Raw genomic sequence first — 18,041 nt, forward strand, 5'->3', positions numbered from 1 at the left:
TGGGTATGGTTGGGGGTTTTCTAGTTTTTTTGAAAGTAAAATAATAATCTGTTTTTCTGTCTTTTATTTCTTTTATTTCTCTGAAAGCCCTTCTTAATTTCCACCCCTAATTAGTCCTGTTCCCAGAGAAGAATGATCAGAGTGTGGCATGGTTTCAGACAGCCCCTGGCATAGCCTTTAACAGCCTCCTGAGACTACAGAAATGAGCAGGGCTACCTCAAGCCCTGAGGAACCTCTATGACTCCCACAGGGACTTCTCTGGGAGGATAAAATCCAAAACCCCCTCAAAAAACAGCACTACACGCACACACAACACAGCTCCTCCCCACAGCCCCTGTTCCAGCTTGAGACAACATTACAATATCCCAGGTGGCCGCATTCGAAATTGCTATAGCTCTATACAAAAGTCACCTTTCTTTTTAGGCATTAGTAAAAAATTCCTATCTCCAGTTGACTGATTATACATTTTATCTGTTATATTATATTTCTTCTTTTTCCCCCCTCCAGCCTCTCCCCCCTCACAGCAAACAGTTTCATGCAAACCTTCTAAGATTTCTGTGGGGAGCGGTAGGCAATAGAACTCTGTTGTCTAATGGGACTTCCACCGGCATTTGGCATCCTTCCTGGCATTTCACCCTTCATATTATAATTTATAGTGTAATGTAATTTTTTTCATATCACGCTATAACATAAATTATTGCCAGTTTGTCCTTAACACTCAAGGAGACAGTCTAGGGCTTTTCGAATGAGGAAAAAGAATGAGAGAAAGAAAGAAAGAGAGAGAGAAAGGGAGAAAAAGGGAGAGAGGGAGGGAGGGAAGGTAGGGAGTGAAGGAAGGGATGAGAGGGAGGGATGAAGAAAGGAGAGAAGGAGGGAAGGAGGAAGGAAATTTATTTAAAGACTCAAAACTCCCCAAACCAAACCATTTTTTCTGAAGGCAAACTTACTAAATAAAATAAAGAGGACAACTTTTTGTCCCAATAACTTATTAAAATGCTCTGCTTCAGCCTAGGATATATCAATGAGTCCTCAGTGGACCATACAAGAGAGAGTCTGAGGAAGAGACCATCAGGCTGAAAAATAATGTATTTTAAAGTTTTCTTATCTTTTTCACTAGTATGTCCCTTAAATTATTAAAAGTGAAAGACATTTTAATATCACTTGGAGGCTGTTTGTTCATTTTTGGCATCTCATTTAGCCTGGAGAATAACATTATAGAAGACAGTTTTACTGTCTATTTACTTTATTACTATATGTTATTTCTATTATGGTTGCAGTTAGAAGTCCCATTGGGTTAGGTGCTGCACAGATGCATTCCAAGGCGTGAGCCGCCCATTTAACTAAGCAGGTTGCAAGCATGCACCCATGTTGCCTCCTCTCCAAGCTGGCACCGCTCCACGGGCAAAACCATGCCCTGCATGCAGCAATGCTGGCACAAGACTGCTTCTGCATTCTTCATTTGCATCCCTTGAAAATCATCACACTCCACCGACTAAAGCATGCTGTCCCTCTGCTCACATATCCTATGTCTCCTTTTGGAAGCTCCACCAAAGCAGAGAGAGAGAGCAGCAGAGGTGTCCTGGTGTGGTCAAGCATTTGGGGACACTCTACGAGCAAGTCCCAAACTCCAGAATGAAGGGACAGGTTGCCACCCTCTTCCATCATTAATTGGTCTCAATGAAAAAAAAAAGGAAAATGGAAATAAAATATTTTTAAACATACATACGATAGTTTGGAGTTTTACTAAGGTTTGAACTATCAGATCAGAAAGGACCATTTGACCCTTGAATGTCTGCATCTGACAGACTGGTCAAACTCCCTGGGCAAACTCCCCATGTGAGCTGTAAGACAGTTCACCAAAGTATTTAGGGCTGCATGGCAAGGCACAAGCTGGTCCCACCCTTACCTTTGGCTGCTGTGCTGCAGGCAAGTGTGCTGCTATGTGCCAGGTGGACCTGCTTGCATGCTAGGACAGCCGGAGTTAAAAGCTGTAGCTAGCTCCTGCTCACAGCAACCTGGGCCATTACACCAGCTGTGGGTGCTGGATCACAGCACACCTCATTCCCCTACACACACCCAGTATAGGGGGACACCATGAGAGGAAAGGAGTTTTGGAGCAAGCCAATGCCACCTTCCCCCTTATTTTGGACAGCGCTCATGAGGCACCAAATGCTGGGAAAATCTTTTGGCTTTTGGATCAGGATCTTTGCTAGAGGCCAGCTTTCCCCTTTCCCCTCCCTTCCTTCCTTTTCCTCCCCTCCCCTCCTGGTTTTCAGCAGCTGAAGCAGAGCAGAGAGGTTACAAAACCACCTAGAGACCTCCAGCTGCAGCAATCGCTAGGGCTTGTGCAGGATTTACACTGCAGTTGTAGGATTACACCTATAAACAGCCAAAAGAAATTTAAAAGAAAAAATACTTCATCATCTCCTCATCCCTCTCCTTTCTCTATGCTCTGAGTTCCACACTTCCCTGGCCCAGGACCTGTGACCACCCATCTCTCCTGGAGTGCGAGTGATTTTCCTTCCTCTCTCCACCCTGTCCTTCTCTCACAGCCTTGCTCAGCTACTTAAGCACAGTCTTCCAGGGCAGCACCTCACATAGGACTGCTCTTGGGATATGGTGTGTATTTGCCTTTTCATTGCATGGGTGCAGCTTGTGGAGGATGCCTGTGGTTTAGTAAAGCCAAACACTTCACCATGTGACAATCAGCCAGATACAGAGTTTGCCACCTTTCTTTCTGATGGGCTGCTCCAAGTCTACACACCTTTTGCAGGGTCCATTTTGTAAATATCTTTGCAAAATTGCAAGATCCTCAGAGCTGTGTTAGAAAGGGACATTCTTATTGCTTTTTAGAGGAGGGAATATCGATACCTCCATTGGAAACAAGAAGCAATGAAAGTGCAGAAGGGTCCTGTCACCTGAGCCTGAAGTTGCCTGGTGGAAGAAGCCAAAATAGTGACTCCACTGCTGGAAGCCTCTCTGCTTCCTGGGAATTCCTCACTAAATTTATCGTCCTGCTTTTTGAGCAGCAATTTACAAATTTCACCCTTATTTCCAATTCAAAAAACAGTGCATAAAATCTGTCTCCCACTTTTTCCAAATGTCATTTTCCTGGCCACATCTGGTCTTCAGGCTTTGCTTGCAGCACATCCAAGCCTTTCCCCTGTTTCACAAGGAGGGAATACAGGTAGGCTCCTGCTCTCATTCTGCTGTTTAATCTAAGGATTTATCTGGGTATCAGTTTCTGCCTGATTGTAAATAAAGTCTGTCCATCCTAATCTTCTCTGGGGGCAGCTCATGAGAACCACAGATGTTTTCTGAGCCTGTAGAGGTTCTCAGAGGAAGGAGTGCAAAGTGGAGTTGCACTCTTGAGACAGAGTCTATAGAAACAGACACACCTGTATTAATTACTCTGCTGAAACAACACACATGCCTCAACTGATGCTCACTGCATGGACCCAAACAGCACTGTCTTACCTTCTTCCATCTCCTTACTCCTTACTCATATTTTTTTTTACTCTATAAGTCCATGTCCAGGTTTGTTTCCTTTGCTCTGCTCTGTCTTCAGACTCTGAGCAGAATTTAACTCAATGTGTTTGCCTAGACATTTTTTGTCAGCCAGTTGAGCAGAACCATTACATTATACAGATGCATGTTGGCCCCTCTTGGACTTAGCCCACTCCCTGTGTTTTTGACTTGATGGTTTTGAATTCAATCGATTGGTAAATGGCTAAATAGTGAGAGAAATTGCTTTCTCTCATTACTCTGCATGGCTGTGTCATTACCCTTTAATATTGCATTATTATTGACTGATGCAGCCTGTCAAGACATGGCCAGCGGGATGTAATGCAGTGGTAGAGATGTGCAAAATATTTCATTAAAAGTTTACTCATCTAATGCGAGGCATGCATGTAGTTGAAAGAGGGAGAGGAGGGGAGGTGTGAAACCCCAGTAACCAAAATGGTCAAGCCGGCTCTTCAGCTTGGCCTGGGCTTCAATCTGTGACGAATGCTTTGGTGGAGAGATGCCCTCGTTCTTTATCATAAGGACTAGATTGTATCTAAACCATGCCACTAAGACTGGATATCCCCCAAGTTCATCCTGCCCCTGACATGCCTGTTCCTCGACGTAAGAACTCTGTGACTTTTCCCTTTAAATGATATTGGGGCTTGATGTAACCAGTTATATGTGGTCCAAGAGATGTAAGCCAGAAAAACAAGATAGCTTTCTGTTCCTGCTGAGCTTTCTAGCTCCCAGAAAAAAGGATTTTTCTTTTTCTCCTGATCTTTTTACTTAAACAAGTGGTTTGAAGTTGCTTGCTACCTGGGTTGGACTGGCCAGCTCTGGGCTTCCTGCCTCTCTCACACACAGAACATGACTTTGGGCACTGTATCAAATGTTTGTAATCTGCTTTCTCAATTTCATTTGGTATTCGGCAACTTCTGTTAAATAGTCGCTTCCCATTCAAGACTCTAGTCTGCTGCTTCCATGTCTGAGCAATGTGCAGGAAATCAGAGAGGTTAAACACAAATGGGGAAGACTGGAGAACAGTAAAAAAAAAACCAGCCCGAAACAACTTTACAGAGAAAAGATGAAATAATAGAAAGTGACAACGTGACATAAAACCAGTTATTAATTCACTAGTCCATGCTCAAGACATATCCATGATCGCTCATTGCCTACTAACTGTAGTCACCTCTAAATTAATCCCAAATGACCCCAAATGCATGAGGGCATACTAATGAACACTTGGAAAACACTGTTCACCCAAAGTGTAATTGATCCATGGAACTCCTTGCTACAAGGAATTGCAAACGCTAAAAGTTTACCTGGGTGCAAAAAAATAACTAGAGAAATCAATGGGTGAAAAATCCACCCTGGGAAACTAACTGCAAGGAAATCCTGAGCCTACATCATGGGGAAAATAGCGCAGTATGTCTTTCTCATCCTTCTACTCCTAACTGCTGTTGGCTCCTGTGGATAGATGGTACTGGGCTAGGTAGCCTGGCTTGATGCAGCTGTTCTTGTTTCCCTGTGTTCATGTAGAACAAGTATTTTGAAACAAAAACATAATATTAGTAAAAGGACAGAGAAAAGGGTGAGAAAGAGATTTTAGCAATCAGTTAAGAGAGAAAGAAACAAAGAAAAATAAGAAATATTGTCAGGGGCCTGGCTTTCTGCCCTACTATTCTGTTTCCCCTCTCCCTTGCCATCTTAGCCCTCATTTGGGAAAGAAGACTCGTCAAATTAAAGATGGGTAAAATCTCATTAAGAAACAACAGGCCTAGATGAAATTGCCACTGGGATTACACTGATGGAATGGTCTCCTCCCACCCCTTCTTTCATTCAAAGATTACAAACTCTTTTTCTCCTCCAGGGCTCTTGCCTCCATCCTGGTCCTGGCTAACTCCACTCCTGCATGAACCCCTGGGTTTGAAGGGTCCATGTGGGTAGAGGGAAGGAGAGAGTGGGGGTTGTTTGTTATGTTTCCTTTTTTTTTAATTAACCTCCAGTGTTTTCTTTGCCTAAAGAGCAAATCCTCTAACCCTGAGTTTTTACACATGCCTGCATTCAGACTGCAGAAAAGTTAGATCCAGAGAGAGGAAAACTGAGAAAGTTAGAGGGGAAAAAATGCTTCTCCATCAAGAGGAAGAGCGTTATACGGAGAGGGAATTGCAATCTGTGTAAGCTTTACAGGCCAATCTTTGCTTATTAATCCTGGTGTGAAGTAAGCCCAAGAGGACAAAACCACTCACAGATTGATAGTGAGCTACCAGGCTTCTGCAGCTCAGGATTCTTGCAGCAAACTCTCATTTCAGGGGCTTGCACAGGAGTATCTGGGCTGGGCTTTAAGACAGGGGTGTGCAACATAATGCCCTCCCTGCCCTGCCCTGCCAAGACTTTCCTTGCTCTTTAGCCCACACACTTCTTAAAGATGGTGATGGTTCAACAAATACCAACACTGAAAGAGCTGTGAGCTAATCCAACAGATCTATGGTTATATCTGAAGCACACAGGGGTACTTTTGTCCACCTGTGCTCATGCCGTGTGACAAGAGAGCATGAGAAGACACCCGGAATGTCATGAGAGGTCCTAAGGTAGCAGGAGGGTCAACATATTTCACAGGGTATTGGCAGTGCAGACATCCTTGTAAAATAGAGGCTAGAAAAGGGGGAGCCACTGTCTTCATTGAACTGTCTAGACAGAAGTTCCTGGGATCACTGGGGACGTGAAGCACAATTACAGTTTAGATTTCATGTGCCTTAATCTCCAAGATTGAGCTGAGCTCTACATTTCCAGTCATGCACATGCCGGTGGAGTTACTTTCTGAAATATGGGAAAAATCCAAATGCCAGTCTGTGGATGGACCAACTAGAGGTCAAGGAAAGGTATAAAATATCCAACATGCCACTTTAGCAGGAAGACAACCAACTTGATGAACTCCTACTTTGATTGTGATTAGAGAAGAAACAGGAATATTTCAGATATGTATTTAAACAGAAATATGGGTGGGGGGCAGGACAGGGAGATTTTTGCGAGGCATATTAACATAGGCATAGTCAAAGGCTGGAGTCATAATTTACATTTAAACCTTTGTTCCACACAAATTTAGATTGAAGATATCTGCAGAAACTGAAGAACAGATTTTCCTAAAAACCCATTATTTGTGTGGACTTGTTAAACAACAGCACAATATCATACTGCGGAGAGATTGCTCAATTCAGCACCCTGAGCCTCTCCATGCGTATTAGTGTCCTCATCTTTTTTGGTCTCTCTACTTGCTAACAGTGCTGTTACATGAGGGAACATACCAAATAACAGCTTTCCTGTGAAAAGCATTATCTTTCCAAGGGAGAGACAGCCCAGCAAAAAGCTTTCTGTCACTTTCAATAGAGACTTTGGGCTAAATTCTCAGCTGATGTAAATCAGTGTAGCTCCACTGAACCTCAAGTTGATGAAGCAGCTTGAAACAACCTGATGTTCATCTTGGAGAATCCACAGGTGCATAGGCTATGTATTAAAATAATAATGGTAATAATGACAATGACATAAATGGAATTTGCTATGGGGCTGCTGGAACACCAACAGCAAGTTGAAAATATGGACAGCATAAACATTTGAGTATGAGCTTCCTGTTCTGTAGACCAAACTTGGGAATTCAATGCTTTATCTATCTTCACTGAGTAAATAATCATTCCACTGCTGTTCTGAAAACAGTGAAATTTGGAAGTAAGATGAGTTAGATGATACAGTAAAAATAAAACTATTTCAAATCTTGTGTAATTGAGTCCCAAACTCTTTCACAATGTCTGCTATGAGAAATTCAAGTTGGAGAGTCACATATGTAAAGTATCACTCATGCATTTATATCATACTGAATACCCATAGAAAACAATGCTGAAATGGTTGGATTTTCACTTCCCCACGCCTAGATTTCTTCCCCTTGCCCTTCAAAGGGAAATCCAGTCACTGTTAATGATAGCAGGATCTTTACTGTGAAGGAAGGACAGCGACCACAGAACAAGGTTACTCACACACAAAGCAATGCAATATAAGCAGGTTGCATGAAGCATGTAGATGGTTACGGTGGTCTTAAATCTTGTGAAACTGAGTGCACTTCTCAGTCTTATGAAGCACTTGTAAACTGTTCCTCCTATTCTTCACTTCCTTTAAGGACAATTTCATGCCATCCCAGCCTCTTTGCTCTTTAGATACCTGTCCTGGTTTCAGCTGGAATAGAGTTAATTTTCTTCCTAGTAGCTGGTACAGTGTGTTTTGGATTTAGTGTGAGAATAATATTCATAACACACTGATATTTTAGTTGCTGCTAAGTAGCACTTATCCTAAGTTAAGGATTTTTCAGGAGCATAGCCAGGACAGCTGACCCGAACTAGCCAAAGGGATATTCCATACCACAGAACCTCATGGTCAATATATAAACTGGGGGGAGTTGGCCGGGAGGGGCGGATTGCTGCTCGGGCATGGTCAGCGGGTGATGAGCAATTGCATTGTGCATCACTTGTCTTTTCTTGGGTTTTATTCCTCTCTCTTTTTGTTATATTCTTTTTCATTACAATTATTATTATTGTTATTGTATTTGTATTATTATTTTTGTTGTTATTATATTTTATTTTAGTAATTAAACTGTTCTTATCTCAACCCATGAGTTTTACTTTTTTCCCAAATTCTCCTCCCCATCCAGCTGGGAGTGGGGAGGAGTGAGTGAGCAGCTGCATGGTGCTTAGTTGCTGGCTGGGTTTAAACCACTACAATATCAAACAAATCCTGAGGGCTATGAGGTTAAGAAACTCTTCACAAAGCCTTGGGTCTGTTCCCTGTGAAAGGAGGGCCAGAACCATAGCAAAGGGTTGGCAGGACCCTGGAGAAGCTGTCTAGCTCAACTAGCACAACGCAGGACCAGCTTCAGCTATGCTGTTACTGACAGTTATGTTTCTCTCATTTTTAATCTACCTCTAGTGATGGAGAGCCTCAGCATCCCTGGACAATCAGTTCTACATCTTTTCTTTCCTCACCATTAGAAAGTATTTCTTTTAGTCAGAATCTTTTTCCATTCAATTTCCCACCTCTTTCCAGTGGCAATAAGGAAGTGAATAGACCTTCAGACAAACAACAGAAACCTTGTTCTCTCATTAAAGATGTCCATTGTAACATCCATTAAATGACTGGTGCCAGGAGATGCAGACATTGATACAGGGCAGCGAGTTATCCTGACAGGGATAAGGGGAAGGACATGTCCATCCACTTTCTTTTCCCAAACTTTATCAGAACCAGCCTTTGAAAATTCAATATTCATTCTGAGCTCCTGCTTAATAAACTTGGCAAACTTGACATTTTTAAAACAAAACAAAACCATGCTGTTCACTTTCCCTCTTCCTTCTTAATTGGCCCATCTAAAAGCAATCAAGTGAACATTTAGCTGTGGTAGAAAGAACTGCAGGAGACCTCTCCTCCAAATGCCATTATTCAGGAGTGCACAGGAGTGTGGCTATGTTTATGGAGAGTGGGAGGCACTCTGCAAACTCTCTCTCAACAGTAACAGAGGAGCAGGATACCCAGGGCTGGGACCATGGGGGTATGTAGGCATCACAGTGCCCCAGTGTCGGGGACTAGCTGTCTGGGGGAAGTCACAGCCAGCTATGCCTGTGGCTTAGGCTCCCTTGATGGTGTCAGGGAAAAGTAGGCATTCAAGAATAAACTGTATAAACAGCACACTGAATAGGGAGCTGCCTAAACTTGCCAAAATGAAACACTACAGAGAAAGGGATCTCTTAAACCCCATCCCTCAACAGGTCTCAGGTACCATTCTTCATTAGGGGATCAACTTGCTGGAATGGAGGTGCATGAGACCCTTCTTGCACAACATGCCCACCCCGAGGAGGGCCCACTCTCAGCCACCTGCTCTGTGAAAGGAAAAGTAAATACCAGGCTCTAAAGCAAGAGAGAAAGAGAAGTGTGTAAAACATAGCTGTAAGCCTGTCTCTCCCGCAGCTGAAATGCAGACCTGCTAAAGCACTTAATCTGTTTCATGTGGTGATGGTATTGGAGGTATGGAAATCCTGGCTGGGCTGCTTGGTGTCTGTGATAAAATACATCAGGTGGAGATCAAGTTAACTTTTCACAGCAGGTAACACAATTTCTAGAAATACACACACAAGTGTGTCTAGGGCAGGAATCAGATTTCAACAGTGGAGCCATACAGAACGTATAATTATATTTTGCATTTTTAATAGACTTATTAGCATAATAATGCATTAGTCTAATATAATTTTAATGTGATGCGGAAATATTAGCATATTACAGATCCTTATTCATTAATATATTAGACCCTTATTGTATTAGTGGCACAATCTACCAGAGAAAATGTTGCTTTGTGTCTGATATTGCAATCCAAGAAAAAATTGAGATGGCAAATAGAGAGCCTCTCTGTGTCACAGGCATGCCTGGGTCTACGTGTTAGTGCAACAGCTGAGAAGAAAATGCTTTTGCAGGCAGAAAGTGGTTGATATTTGAGCAGTTTTCCCACTTTCTCTGAATTCAACCTAAAAACTTTTCAAGCTGTTTCCATTAAAATATGGAAAACTGCAGTGCTCAAAATCCTAAACCCTCAAGAATCTCAGAGCAGGAGGAAAGAGTCCCTTTTCTGGCATTCAGATGCCCTCATAAAATGCAGGGAACTGAGTTCAGATCATTGCTCTCCCACTGTTTCATGTCCTGGGGAATGCCCGCTCTGGGGACCTAGTGGCCTCCCTGGTGACCAGCACCCCCTTGTAGCGCTCCCCTGTGTCGGCCACTACCAAAAAGATCATCCCAGCAGCTTGTACCCTGATACCCCACAATGTGGATGAGCGACCTGACTACCTGTTTATCTGGTTTTCTGGCATTGGTCCACTTTCTATACCTCCCACCAGAACTGAGAAGACCATCATCATAAAAGCTAAAATGAAAATGGTAGTGTCCCATGAAAAGATCTGAAAAATCCTCTTAAATTATGGCCCCCAAAATTTCTCTGTATCTTTGTTACGACTTTGCCAGATTGACATCAGTCCTGGAGTCCCACCACTGACCTGTTCTCACCATCCACACCTGATCAGGGAGGGAGACTTCTTTGAGCTTGTGTTGCTATCCATGCCTTTGTATTGGTGAAACAGACTCTGAGAACATTTTTAAGGCAGGCTCCTAGGACAACTAGAATGTCAAAACAGGATCCCTTTTTGTGATAGGGACTCAATGTTCCCATGAATTGGACTGTATAATGCAGTTGTCTGCTCAAGCTGCGTACTGGGCTGCATGACCCTGATGTCCTTATGGCAACTGAATAAACATTCTCTATAAGCTACGGAAAACAAATATCATCTAACAACTTAATCCCACGTCTCTCATTCACAGACAGACTGACAAACAGGACTAATTCCTCTTACTAATACTTGGAGTATAGGCAGCAATGCCGACCAAGATGACTCATAGTTTGGATTACGCGCTTTTAGCAAAATAGGAAAATGTGTGAAACAGAAAAATGAAGAATGTCAGTAGGGATGTAGAGTTTTGAAGTCTGCTGTTTCTTCTTTCCTTTTGAGGAAATGTAGTACAGTCCTTTCCAGAAGCAGATATTCTCCAAGCTCCAGGTAACCCTCCCAAGTAAGGACAACAAAGAGAAAGTCATAATGCTTACTCTCTAGAAAGCATTTGCATCTACCTGGCATCTCTGTGGCATCTGGGTTGTCTGAAATTCCTTCTAAGGGGCTCAACAAAGTAGGTCTTTTGCTTTTAAAAATAATATACTACATTCCCAATAAACAAAGTGTTGAATTGAACTGACCATAGTGCAAATTTTTCTTAGTCTTACATTAGAGCCAATGGACTGTTTTCCTGGGTGCTTTTTTCCTCTTTTTTTTTTCCCTTGATGCATTTAAACAGCAGTTTTTCTTTTCTCCTGGTGATCATGTTAAATGTTTAATTGCTCTTTGCATTTACTGATGGCACAACATAAGCCCCTGCAGTAAAAGAGATTTGTGCTAAAATTCAAGTACTTAAGAAATAAGGAAAGGGGTTATATTTTGGGTCAGTTCAATTATCTCTATTTTTTTAAAATTATATATTAATTTTAATATAAGCTGCAGCACAGAAGTGCAATTAGCATTCAGACAATGTGAGAAAGTCTTGCCTGAAGTTAACTGATGTGTACAATCCATGCAAGTGATTCAGGGAGGTTAGACAGTGCAGATGACTGCCATAAGACAGTTAAGCCAGGTCCTCAGATGGTGTAAATCAGCACCGTCAATGGAACCGCTCTGATTTACACCGGATAATTATGTCACCCCACTGCTATTTGAGATGGGCTCAAGATGACAGCATTGGGATCATCACTAGAATACAGATTTTTTTAAAGTTCCAAATTACATTAGAGCCATCCAGTTAGACTGAGAGCTAGAAAGCTAAGCAAGCCTTTTATTAGCAGGTATCAAACTATTTAAAACCAATGTCAACCACTCCAAATAAGCCCGATTTAATTAATAAGGAGAAAGCCTTGCCTCCCACTTTCCCATCAGTTGAAGGCAGATGCTTTTATATCCCATTTTGAGTTAAACTGCTGCAAGCTCTGCCCGGCATTAAAAGAATGTTGAGCACAGGAGAGCCAAACTACTCTCTGGTGGGACCTATCTCCTTCCAAATTAAAGCTGCAGGTAGCAATTAGTAGATATTTACCCTCCTACCTTGTCTGCCTCCTAACATCTGAACCTACTGTAACCCCTTAGCAGGGCTGACCTAAGTTTTTTGTCGAGTTACGACCCTTGTCCGATGAAAAAATGAACGAACAATCCCCCTTTGTTTCTAGTCTCAAAACTTTCAACCAGTTCAAGTTGGGAGGTTCGCTCAGCAGTTTTGTGAAAGACTCTTGACTCACAGAATCTGTCTAAACTCAGAGAATTAATGAGTTTGTATTCTGCAACGGGCTGGGAAAGAAAACCAGCTGGAGAGACCCTCGATACAACCGTTAACGCTGCTTTGTTATCGTCCTTTGTTCAGCGTTTGTATAGTGTCCAGCAGACAGGAGCTCTGTTGCCTGGTGGAGAGGGGGCCCAGGTGATCTTGAAATGCAATTAATGCATAACAGCTTCAACCAATCCATCTAATTTACTGCCTGCATTTCTCCTGGGCTTGCTTTCCCCTTTATTTTTTCCTCTTACCATGAAGGATAGACACTCATCTTAAAAAAAAAAAAAAAAAAGGAAAAAAAAAAGAAAGAATACACAAGAAATAATGTGTTTTTTTCTGGATTCATCCTTCTTTTTTCCCTTCCTGAACACTGTTTGGAGACTCTTTTATTTAACAAAACAAGGTCAGCTCATCAGCACAAAAGCTGAAAGTTTCACGGGGTCTAAGACGGCTTCCATCTACAGAATTACTTTTTAACACATTCTGAGTTAAAATTATTCCCTCTGAGCCAAATGCAGATTGACAATCAAACACCAAACAATCACATTTTGTTAATCCATTTACAGAGGTGCAAATGCCTAATCCGACACCAGTTTGCTCTGACACCACAGCAGTGTTGTGGGGTTTTCTCTTTCTTTTTTTTTAAAAAAGCAGAGATTTTGGGAGGGAGACTCTTGTTACTGTTTAAGGGAGAAGAGAGGGATCCTAGGAACCCCTGGGGCTGTGGGATTGCTCACCACCATCTCAAGCCTATTTTGCTTGTTTATAGCTCAGAATGCAGCTTTTCTGTCAAAAACTGAAGCCTTTAACATTTTCAAAGCCTGTCTTCCTCTCAGCTGTGGTACACATGCTGATGGAGCAAAGTAAGGGCACCCAGAGTCCAGTAGCTCTTATAATTGGACCTAAACTGATTTCAGTCTAAGGTCAATTTGAAAAGGAGGCTTCAGGTGCCATTCAGAAATGACAGGAGAGCCCAATGTAAGCCCTAATATTACAGGAATAATACAGCACTGATCAGTTAGAAATTAATGCTGGAAAGTTGCTGTTGGGATTGTCTTGCTTGCACGTAAGCTGTGGATCTAGATCATTCAGACAGACAGATATGGATAAGGAGGTGAAATTCCATCCTTGTCACTCAGTGATCCAATTTAACCTGATTTTCTTCTATTTAATTTTGTGTGCCTTACTACAAAGGTGTCTATAACCTTATTATCTAAGCATGGGAAATGTGAAATTGGACTGATCGGTAATAGAGATGAATAGTTATACCACTCAACAGATGTGTACTTATTAAAGCATACCTAACTCCCCTTACCTATTCTTCTACTTATGCATGCATCTTTCAGTTTTTAGTGCTGTTGGAAAGGGAAACATTCAAGGCTTAATATTTGTCTGCACTGGTTTTTTTAGGCGGTCGATACAAATACAGACAAACACACTCACAGCTCTGCAGCAAACTCAGCCCTCTTGAAAATGGTTCATTGAGCACCTCTGAAACATCAGTGTGAAGGCATTAGATCACACACGGGATACTGAAAAGCTGTGCCCAATGCTGAAAATTCACCTACTCTGTTTTCTTTTGCCTTGTCCTGCATGTAGAAAAGCTACCACCCCATCACCTGACCTTTAGAAAATAACTGGTTCCCACTGTAGTTTGAAAACACATGTGCTCATGTGGGGGCTATTGCTTTTGAGGATAAATAGCAGGGCTGGAAAAAAAGAGGGAAGGTATATGACATGGCCGTTTTGCAAACCAACAGGTGACTCAGTTGACATCAGGCAGGGTTAAAGTGGTAGAGCTGAGGATGGTGTCCCTCATCCTGCCTCCTAAGCAGAAGAACAAATTCCCATCTTCCACCTCATCTGTCCTTAAGGAAGAAAAGGCTCAAAGGGATCTGTTGCCCACCCACTGTCCCACGGACTCAGGGGCTGTGTTAATCCCATCACACTAACAGAACGTAACAATGTGTTGAGAGTACTTACCACATTCCTTGAAATTGAAGAAAGTTGCCGTGGTTATTAGTAGCTCCTAATGATATTTGCATAGATTAACAGACTTTAATGCAATCATGAATGCTACAATCCCGGGGAAAATAATGAAGAAATCCATTATGAGGTAATAAAGTAACTAAGTCAATACAGTAATAATTTGATCCCATATTAGTAATAATTTCATCTCCTGCTGCAAGGCAATTTTAATGCACATACCATTTCTGGACAGTTTTATAAATATCACCTTTGTTTGAGATAATTAATTAGCAAAATCAAAAAATATATTGCTGGTATTTTATACGATAAATTAGTCATTAGGTTTAAACTGGCAGGCTGTAATAAAACTTATTAAGATAAATGTGCTGGGATTCTTAACACTTCAGAGAAGCTGTTCTCTGTCTTAAGGCTTTTCTGGTACAAAACTGTTATTGCTGCTGGGTAGTTTCTATGTATGTTAAAACCCAATTATGAAAATCATGTTTGTAACCCCGACTTGCTTAGCAATAGAAGCCAAATGCATTGGCCCATACCTGCCCAGTGGACGAGGCTAAAGTGAGGGTGAGTTGCTGAGGGCCCTATTATCTTGCTTCCCATCGTCAGTCACAGCCCAGAGCCTCCTGCAAGACTGAACCAAACTAACTTCACTTCAGAGGAACTCAGGTCCAGGTCATCCTGCTGATATAGGGGAATGCTTTGCATTCAGAGGCAGGGGAGGAAGAGGACATTAATCATTAGGGGGGTGGTTACCAATTCTACTTTTCTACTTCTGCTCTTATTTTGTGATTACTGAGTCATTTTGTGCTTTCCAGAAGTGCCTGGAAATCACAATGGACCTCAGCAACATCTGTCAGAAAGTGGGCACTGGAGCCAAAAGCCACTACACTTTACAGTGATCACCGTTTTCAGCCTTCTGAAATATTCCTTCCATGTGGCTGGGGCTCTGAGAAAGGCTTTGCTGTGTGTTTGGGGAGCTGCTCCAGCCAGACGGCACAGGCTGGCTGAGACTGTCAGAACTGGATGGGGACCAGCTTCTTGCAAGGAGCGCAAATCTTGCTATCTAATGAGCTGGTCTTGGCTCTCTGGAAGACTGTGCTGTATGGCCAAAGCAAGAATTGCCATTCTGGGCTTCATAACACCACTATCCAGGAACAGGGGTATTAAATCATTAGATTGCCTTTTCAAAGGGCATTGTTTGGGTCTTGCTTAGACATCCCCTGAGACAGTTTGCTGTCATCTTCCCAAGGCATTACAATTTCCCACTCTGGCCAAACTCAGCCTTTCCCCACAGTTCCCCACCTAGGTGAGGTTTCCAAATCCATGTCACTTTGCATTTGGAATGGTAGTAAATGATGCAAATTGATGATCCATCAAACTCTAGTCTTCTGTATGGTCCAATTCTTAATGCAAAATAGGAAAGTCCCCAAAACCTCATCCTCATTTATAAAAAACTCAACAGAGAGTTCAACATTTAGCTGAGAGCAGGCCACGAGTGCTGCTGGAACCTACTATTAAGTCAATAATAATCTACTATTAAGCCAAGTAAACAATCAAAAGACAGAGAAAGTGGGAAAACCCATTGCTCCCCCCATTCAGAAAACCACCTCTGATATAATATCATTAGGGCAGCACAATACATTATAGAGCTAAGAAACTCACTCTACTGTAGAAATACTCTCTTTCCTAATACACCACAGGCATCACGCTTGAAATAAAGTGATAGAATCAATACTTTGTCATACTTGCTTAGCTTCTTTGGGGAGAACAAATGTTTTTCCCCACCAAGTAGCAATGCCTTCACTTTATGGATACTTTCTCACTGATGTACAAAGTGCTTTATGTACAAGTTTGGTTTAGGAATCCCATAAGCTCTGGAGTGCTGGAGGCTGGAAGAGCAACTGGGGCAAAAATCATTGTACAGGCACTTTGTTCTGATAGCTTTTCCTGAGCATGCTCCACTGGCCAATGTCAGAGAAGCCTATTGGACTACACAGACCTTTGATATGACACAGAACGGCAGTTACTATTTAACCATATCACATCCTGGTGCCAATTGGCATGGTCCACTGCATTCAGTCGGAGGCTGTACGCTTTGCTTCTCAATGACACCTTATTAGACTTGAATTTCCAGTCCTGATACTGGGTATGTTAATTGGAAAACTGTTTAAAAGTGTTGTGACATGAAGAGGACTGCAAGTCTAGGCAAGGCTTCAGAGATTCTTCCATTTGCTGTTATTTGTGGACACATGTCAACCCCACTGTGCTCTGTGTTCTATCATCTCTGATTTGGTGCTTTTGAATACACAACATGTGCTCTGACTGCTCAAAGGGGAAGACATGGTTTTTCAGAACCAGCTTTTTGGGTGTAGGTTTCCTCAAAGTGGCCTGAGACTCCTAATTATCCATTGGAGCTATTCCCTTGGCTGATCTCCGTTGTGCCTACTGTGTGATGGATGCACGTAAGTGATCTGGCACCTCCAAAATGATGTTTCAATGATGTCTGTTGGGTGGATTGCCTGTTGACTATTACACTTCTTTCCCCTGCATGAATTGAGATACGGAAACACAGAATAAAAAGAGACCATTTTTGAATTACCACATGAAATCACTGAACTATTTGGGAGAATTGTGGCTTATTGGTAGCTCCATCCCATCCCTCTCTCTCACTAAGGCCTCCTGGCTACACAGGATGAGGTGACAAAGCATTTAAGGACCACTGGGGTAGTCCTGGGGGGGTCTACCACATTTGGCCAAGTTGGAAAAGCTCTCATGTAGTTGGCCATTTTGGGCTTAGCTGGTTCATGAGAGTTTTTGGGAGCCTTGCCGCTCACACGTGTTTTGCACCAGGGATCCTCAGCTCTGTGGTCATGCTCTGCACCATTAAATCAGGTGGCCTCAGGGGTGAGGGTAGGGAGGAAAAGGCCTAGGCATAATCCCTTCAGCTTCTCCTGTGGAAAAGTGGCTTTAGCAACAAGCATCTCACAACTGCCATTCCCACAATCGTTCCCCTTGTCGATACGATGACCTTTCAGAGGCGGAAGCTCCTTTTTATTACTCTGTGCACTGGGGTAAACCAGGGCACGCTGTGTTATCTACCCAATTTATCAACACTATTTACAGCAGGTCCATTCCACTGTCTGGCTTAACTCAGTGCCCAGAGACCCAGCATTGAGAGAGGAGGCAGCTGCTGAAGAGAAAGAAATGTCTATTCCAGCCTAGTCCCCTAAAATGAAATAAAAGAAACAAAGTAAATAAGGAAGGAGAAGTAAATACAGTATCTCCAGGGTGATTACGTCTATCTAGTCCAATACAGGCAAGCATGAAACGAATAGAAGCACCGTCTTATCCTCTTAGTTATCACCACACACAGAATGTCATCTCTTGGTGGCCTAAAAATAAAGAAGCATGCCACATCCATCTTTAATGAATATGACATATCTCTCACCTGCTTGTATTTCAGCAGTCCTAAACTACTGAAAAATGAGATAGAAGAGTCTGTTCTCCCTGTTTGCCCTGAATCATGAGGATGGATTAAAACGGTTTTTGTTCTGCTTTGTTTTTTAAGGATTACTTTGGATAATTTTGTTTTCTTTCTG

At 42.3% G+C, this 18,041-nt stretch overlaps 1 protein-coding gene across 33 annotated transcripts in view; it reads right to left on the minus strand.

Moving 5' to 3' along the window:
- Nucleotides 1–18,041, minus strand: part of CELF4 (CUGBP Elav-like family member 4) — a 754,916-nt gene that overhangs the window by 165,803 nt on the left and 571,072 nt on the right. The window lies entirely within an intron of this gene.

Source organism: Gymnogyps californianus, chromosome Z (genome assembly GCF_018139145.2).
Source record: "Gymnogyps californianus isolate 813 chromosome Z, ASM1813914v2, whole genome shotgun sequence".
NCBI classification, from domain to species: Eukaryota; Metazoa; Chordata; class Aves; order Accipitriformes; family Cathartidae; genus Gymnogyps; species Gymnogyps californianus.